This window comes from Montipora capricornis, chromosome 10, assembly GCF_036669925.1.
Source record: "Montipora capricornis isolate CH-2021 chromosome 10, ASM3666992v2, whole genome shotgun sequence".
NCBI classification, from domain to species: domain Eukaryota; kingdom Metazoa; phylum Cnidaria; class Anthozoa; order Scleractinia; family Acroporidae; genus Montipora; species Montipora capricornis.
The window spans coordinates 36,759,762-36,767,261 of NC_090892.1; the positions used below are offsets into that span (position 1 = coordinate 36,759,762).

Below are 7,500 nucleotides of genomic sequence, written 5' to 3' on the forward strand. Positions count from 1 at the left end.
AGTACAATAAATATAATTTTAACAGTAAGTAATACTACTGTTAATTAACTAAAAAGGAAATTTTCAGTATTGACAATACATAATATTATTATGAATAAAGTAATGTTAAGTAATGTAGTAATACAGCAATGTAGTAATGGAGTGATGTAGTAAGGTAGTAATGTAGTAATGTAGTAATGTAGTAATGTAGTAATGTAATAGTGTAGTAATGTAGTAATGTAGTAGTGTAGTAATGTAGTAATGTAGTAATGTAGTAATGTAATAATGTAGTAATGTAGTAATGTAGTAGTGTAGTACTGCACTTTTTTTTAATAATAATAATAATAATAATAATAATAATAATAATAATAATAAAAATTTAAAAAATCACAAAGTTAAGGTGGCTCTGAATCCACAAGACAGAATTTTTTTTAAAAAGCAGAAAATTTCATCATGCCCTTCTGATTACATTTCAGGAATAAAAAGTGGGGGTCACCGAGTTCGTTTTTGAGATATAAGTAACTAAAGACAAAATAATGGGTGTTTTTACAGGGCTTGCCGGTTACCACGATGACATATTACGTCACAATAATGACTGGGGAAAACTGTAAATGCCCTGAGCGGCATTTACAGTTTTCCCCAGAAGTTGTCCAGTGTTGAGTTTCCCGTAACTTTGTCTCAATTTCTCCTCAACTTGGACTGTGAATCCATTTGCGATCCTTCTGGGGGTGATACGTTGTTGGCTCAAGGGATCTACTTAACTGACTCTTTACATTAATTACCCTTGTCCGGCCTGTGAATCACATGTTGATCCAGCGTTATCACATAGAAAAACTGGCCCTTAGGGAGTCCCAAGTAAATGCCACACATTAAGTGATCAATTAGCCATGTTGCCAGCATAGTTGTCCTGATAGTGGAGTGGTCATCACACCCGACTAGTGATCAGGGGGACGTAGGTTCAAATCCCGCTCAGGACATTTACAGTTTTCCCCAGAAGTTGTCCAGTGTTGAGTTTCCCGTAACTTTGTCTCAATTTCTCCTCAACTTGGACTGTGAATCCATTTGCGATCCCTCTGAGGGTGATACGTTGTTGGCTCAAGGGATCTACTTAACTGACTCTCTCTCTCTCTCTCTCTCTCTCTCTCTCTCTCTATATATATATATATATATATATATATATATATATATATATATAGAACCCTTAACCTTTGACGCGGACTTGAACCAAATGTTTTCAAAAAAGAAAAAGTAAAAAGATCTAAACATATAATTTTGCGCGGATGGAATCATCGTACTGTTTGTTTAGTGTTAATAAAAAACATTTCGAAAAGTGTTCTGACATTTTTTAGAACTTTCCCGGATGTCATCGGCCTCCATATCATGCTGGTGTCTGAGATGGTTCCTGACTGCCGATCCTTTGTGTTCTTCAATCCGTTGGTGTATAATACACCATGCATTGCTGGAGGCCGCGATTAGCACCAAGAATAGCGACCTCTGGCTGGTTCCGAAATACTCCTAGTCTCTGTGGGGGTCTATTTTGGTAACTGTTGACGTAACAGCTACTAATTGTTTCAAATTTCTGAGATTGCGCAGACAAACCGGAAGTCCGTGATTCGCGGACTTCCTGGTTCTGAACCAGCCAGGGGGTTAAGTCCGCCGCACACAGTGAGGAAAGAGCTGCGCAAACTGCCTCGCGAGGCGGTTTGCTGAGCGGTTTTCTCACGTGTACGGGGAAAGTTTGGAAATCAAGCATGTTTGATGTTTTTGGCGTCGCGAAGCAAATTCCTCACTGTGTGCGGCCATCGTGAGAATCGAGCTGTGCTCGGTCAATCAAGAATCCAATAACATATATAGCATTCTCGCGTGACTTCAGTGGTTCAAGATGGCATCGGAGGAAGAAACTCCCACGCCACTGATGCCACTTGAAAATGCCATGTATTGTATTGGACGCTTGATTGACCGAGCTCAGCTCGATTCTCACGATGGCCGCACGCAGTGAGGAATTTCCGTACAGGCTCTACTTCATTATGCATGGAGAATAAATTAATTATTCGTTCGCGCTATTGTTTTGTAGAACAATACGTACACCCAAGAGAATCTAATGTATACATGGCTACTTTGTACTTACGGGATGAGTAAAAATAGATCTCATTTCTCTCTCCCTCTCGTTCTCTCTCCTCTTCAGCCCCACATCGCCCACACCGTTACTCGCTTTCGTCCCAGCTTTCCTCTTTCTATCCCTTCGTCTTGTCCTTTTTTCCACATCCCGCTCGCCTTTTTCTGCCATTTCATCCCATGATATGTCACTCGCAGCTTGCTTTGAACTCCGACCCACGGTAAACCTCGTACGTTCAGAGATCCCTGTTTCCTACTCTTGAAACAACTCATCCCTTTAATAATGCTAGGCCTAATACTAATTGCGACTAAAGGCATTGTTTAGGCTTAAGGTTAGTCCCTGTGATTGTTTTAGGTTTTTCAGTATTGCTGTGAACTGTGATCTGCTTTTCCTTCATGCCCCGTGCGTACGGCACACTTATAAGTTCACTGCGTGGATGAGTGTACCAGGCTTACAGTCTGATTGGTGCTCTTTCATGGGACACTTTAATGCACGAGTTCATCGCAATTAAGAGGTTGTCCACGTAAGAACGGGTAAGGCAACTTTCCGCACTTCATCCATTTCCTTGATATTTTCAGTGATTGTCGACTACCCTATCCCATGTACAAATATCGCATTTACTTTGATCAATTCCATGCTTTTCATTTTTTTAGAGGACTGTTTCCGAGGTGACCTCTGAACTCCACAATTTGCCGTCTGTAACACCTTCGATCTAGCTGTAAATATCGGACACCAGCAAAGCTCTGCTTTATATTATGGAAAGCTGATTAATTTATATATTTAAGAGTAACTCTTCTTTAATGCATCACAGGTTCAACGATTGAGTCCTACAAAATATTTACTGGGTTATGAATGTTTCAAAATACCTTATCTTGAGCCGAGAATTTTTTGAGGCGGGAGGTACCGGCGTTTGAAAGCTATTATCTCAGTTGTGGGACGTGATCTAGAGCTAAGACTACTACAACTGGAAAGTACTTATACAAGGCTAACACATCATAGAATAAAACTTTTGGGCACTCGCTTGCGGGCGCCGTAAAAGGGTTCGTTATTTTCACAATTATTCGGCGCCATTTTAACATAAAAGGAACCGCCGTTCCAACTATTTTTTGATCGCAAGTTTGAGAAACATCCTTGTCTTGAGAAAATATTTATATAGATAATTCAATTACTTTTCAGAATAAAAACTAGCGATAAAAAACGACGTTTCGATCTCTCTGAGATCATTTTCAAGTAGTAAAAGAAGCGAATAAAATCTGCATATATAAGTACAAATTAAGACGAAGAATATTTTAACACTTACATTTTAGCGCTTGTATTTACATATTTTATCTTTGGACATTCTCACGTCTTAATTTGTACTTATATATGCAGATTTTATTCGCTTCTTTTACTACTTGAAAATGATCTCAGAGAGATCGAAACGTCGTTTTTTATCGCTAGTTTTTATTCTGAAATGTGTTTCAAAAAAACTACTTATAAGAATTCAATTACTTCATCCTAAATTCCGTTCAACCTTCAAGATCTCGCATGTACGAAAATTGGCTTATTTGTGAAGAATATACAAGAGAAGACAAGGGAGACTCGTCGTCTACATATTCACTTATGCAAATTAGCAACCAAACTGGTGTGGTCTGTTCCTCACCAATACACTTGGGTACAGAATAATGTTTATGATCAGAATTATGTTCTGAGCTAGTGTGCAGCAGGTTATCGCATTGAGCACGGTGAATACTTTTTCATGACAACGTAGTGCCGTGTTCTTGGTACGGGCCGGTCGCGCAACAGTCAACAGCCGGTGGCAAAGAGGAAAAAATTATGTTATTTGCATTGATGCCATCGTAAATTTCCATGAAATACCACCTCTTGGCCGGCAATATCACGGTACGTTTAGCTTACTGTAGTTTGCATCTTTAATTTGAACGTCTACGGCATGTCGGCAAACGAGTCATTTGAGAAAACAGGGCGCGGTCTGGATTAGACGACCCGTGGAAAGTTAGATGGTGAGTTCGACGAGGTTGAAAGGGTTCAATCAGTACCCAACAAATGGCTTTACAACTATTAGTCATTCATCAAAAAATGAAAAATACAAAACACACACACACCCGCACAAAAACAGTTCAGTTTGCCTTGGTTTTGCCTCCTTAATTCCAGCCGATGTAACTTGTTGAGATTTGAATGGACTTACATGCCAGTAGTGCTCTAATTAAAGCATTTGCATTCTTGAACAAATGACATCAATAGATCTATCAGGTCCTTTTTTCTGTCTCTTGATTTAAATGGTACTTCATAATGGCGCAAGATATCCTTGAGCAGTGTCACGTTAAATTGATGCAGCTTATTTTTCTTCGCACACTCGCACAAGTTGAAGGCGTCGTATGAAAGGGGATGCTGCGGCCTCAGTTCCTCTGAGATGTGCTCCATCAGCCGCTGTCGCTCTTCTTCTTCTTCCTCTGGAAAGAGTTCCTTATAACTTTGCTTACCTTCGAGGGTGCTTGTTGTCTTCATCTGTTTGCAGACAGGCGTGAAAAAAACCCTTGCACTTGGCTTTTAGTCAACCACTCTTCTCGCTCAAATAACCTTCTGTTCTGCTCATCTCTTGCCTTTGGCATATCATTGGAAACTTGCTGAGGGTCAGCTTTTAGCCCTGACTGTTCTCCGAGGTCAAACTTTGCCATCAGGTAGTATTTAACTTTCTCGGGGAATCTAGTTGATCCTGCTCGTTGCTTGGTTAGGGCCCAGCCCATAGTAACACAGCTCGTGGTGGGCGCCGGTTCACTTTCACTCTGGTGGACAGGTTTGCAAGGTTCATCTTCAGTGATGTTGACTGTTGTGGTAAATCTCTCCACCCAATCTCTACGAATCGTATCGTAAAGAGTTTCTGACTGTCTTTAAGCATCAACGCAGTGATCCCCTACATCTAACTGAGATTCAAGTTCTGAAAACAGCTGAAAACTCTTCACACACCCAGGCTCCGAACATTCAAAAATTTCAATGTCCGAATTGTCCAAATCGTGATGACGATTGCCTTCATCTGAATCCTCCGCCACAGAATCTCTGCTTTGGTATACACGTGAATTAACTTCCTTAACTATGAGACAGGTGTCCCCTTGATCTTTTGTCACCAGCTGGTCGAATGAGATTTCCTTGCCACGCCCAATTCTGTAGGACTTCCACACACGAATAGTTTTCTCGTCAATCTGGACGTTGTGCAGTTTGCTGAAACCATCTATTTTGTTCACTTCTAAGGTTAACTTCGCTTCGTCAACCTCACAAACACCTGCGGAGGTACCCTTCACTGGTCGTTCAGATAGTGCAATTCTCATGTCACACGCTGTCAGAATGTCTTGTCCTTCGTCGCAGAAACGGCGGATGCATGTTTTCATGGCACAAGATCCGATCACAAACGTCTTTGCCTGCGGTTCAGAAAAGTCATAGCGACAAACGTCTACACCAACCCGTTCACCAACCCTCCTTGCTGCAGCGATTAGAGAATTATTATGGTAGCAACCAGCTTCATCTGATCTCAAATAAACTTGGGTGATGTGAGGCTTCTTGGCCTTAAGTTCTCCTAATATGTTTTCTAGAATAGAACACACAGCTAACCAATCCTGTTGGCATGCATCAAACAGATGGGCATATGGCTGCATCTCCAGCTATCCACTGACGACAAGATCGACTGTGATCACCGTCGATATGTGCCAACTCAATACTCTCTTACCGAACCAGTCGGACTTATTTTCTCGATATCTAAGCTGAAGAAACTTCATCGCCCAATCCATTATTATCAGCGCACAATTTGGATTCACACTTATCATCTTCAAGTGATCTTGCTTTGCCCTCTTCTTGGTTAACGGAACGAACAACATGCGCCTTCCAGTGCAAGATATCTGCCTTTGCCAGCTTGAAGTCGCATAGCAGATCTTCTCCTTCTTCAGTGCTGTAAGGAATCCACAGGGCACTTTGAATTCTATCTTCGACTTCATCGAATGCGTTTCGAAGGTCTTGGCAGTCACTGCAGTTTTCTGTGTGTTGATGGGAGCATTTCTCTTGGAAGTCAGGATCTTGTTAGACACTAAGTGCGAACTTGCGACAATGATCAGGACAAAAGGCTTCCTCAGGGTTGCAATGAACACGAAAATTGGTTTTCAAATAGCGTTTCCCATTCCTTAGCCTTTCCTTGATTTCAGTGCACCATTGCCTGTCCATCCCTCCTTTCTCTAGATCATCGACTATCGATTCAATTTTTTGGAAACCTGCAGAGCCATCGGCGGCCGTATTGTCGAGGCCTTGTAAAGACTTTCGCTGCAAAGCTTGTCTTACTTCCAGAATCTTGAAGAGGGTAGTGCGACTTACAGGTTCAAATCTCTCCTCCTGACAGAACTGCATGTACTGACTAATCATTGTAGAACGAGTTACTGTACGGACAACGTTTAGCATCTCCATTGTCTGGCCACTGTCTCGCTTAAGTAACTTAGTTCCGTAGGATACATCCTGATAAAAGTACGGGTGATTAATAAACTCAACGAAATGAGCAACTTTGCTCATATAAATGCGGACACGATGGTATTTCTTCTCCTCAGGAGCCAAGCGTGGACCTATCGCTCTTGCATTACACCGCGCTCTATGTATCTGACGTATAGACAGTTTTCCATATGGTGCGTGAAGTTTCTTCAGTGTGCTCACCGAATACTTGTACGCATAACGCATATAGGCTGAGAATTTGCGTCTTGGTGCTTTTGGTTTTAGCATTTTTGTAAGCGCTCATCAAGGCTTTGAGCACATCATCGGCTTCTGCTACGTCATCCATTTCTCCTAAGGTGGCCATGGCATTGAAAAGCACCTTCCCGTAGTTTGGGGCTATCACTTCGCACACAAGCATGGAGTCTTCTTTGGCCTTTTCGATGAAGCACTGTCGCTGTTCTGAAGTACATTTTCCCATGAGACAAGCTGTGATTTTAGAGGTCCATCGCAGCGTTATAGGTGCTGACTAATTCAGGTCTATGACCAGAGGTTACTTCGGGAATCAAGACAGGACTCCAACAAGGACTGGAATGTGGATTCGAGGCAGGCGTGGGGAACTGGCGAAATGGCGTTGTCTGCATTTCAGCAGCATTTGCTCGTATGGCTGTTCTTGCTTCAGCTTTAGCAACTCTGGAGGATCGAAATATTATCTATTCTGCCGTGAGGTATAGGCGCGGATTTATAAAACATGTTAACCGTATTACTAAAGAGGGGCATTAAGGGACCGGTTTATGTAGAGGGGAGGGAAGAGACAAGTGGGTTCAAGGATATTTTCCATTTGCAAAGAGGGAGGAACTATGTTTGTTTAGCTCTGAATTGAAGGGGGTCAGTATGTAAATTTTGCCAGAGGACTTCTTAGTGCCATATCGGAAAATTAAAATCGT

General features: G+C 41.7%; 1 protein-coding gene and 1 pseudogene across 1 annotated transcript in view; one reads left to right on the forward strand and one right to left on the reverse strand.

Annotated features, from left to right (window-relative positions):
- The window catches only part of LOC138018714 (protocadherin-like protein), a 242,109-nt gene that overhangs the window by 149,028 nt on the left and 85,581 nt on the right, over positions 1-7,500 (forward strand). The gene's annotated exons all lie outside the window — the stretch shown is intronic.
- On the reverse strand, positions 4,597-5,418 carry LOC138018797 (uncharacterized; annotated as a pseudogene).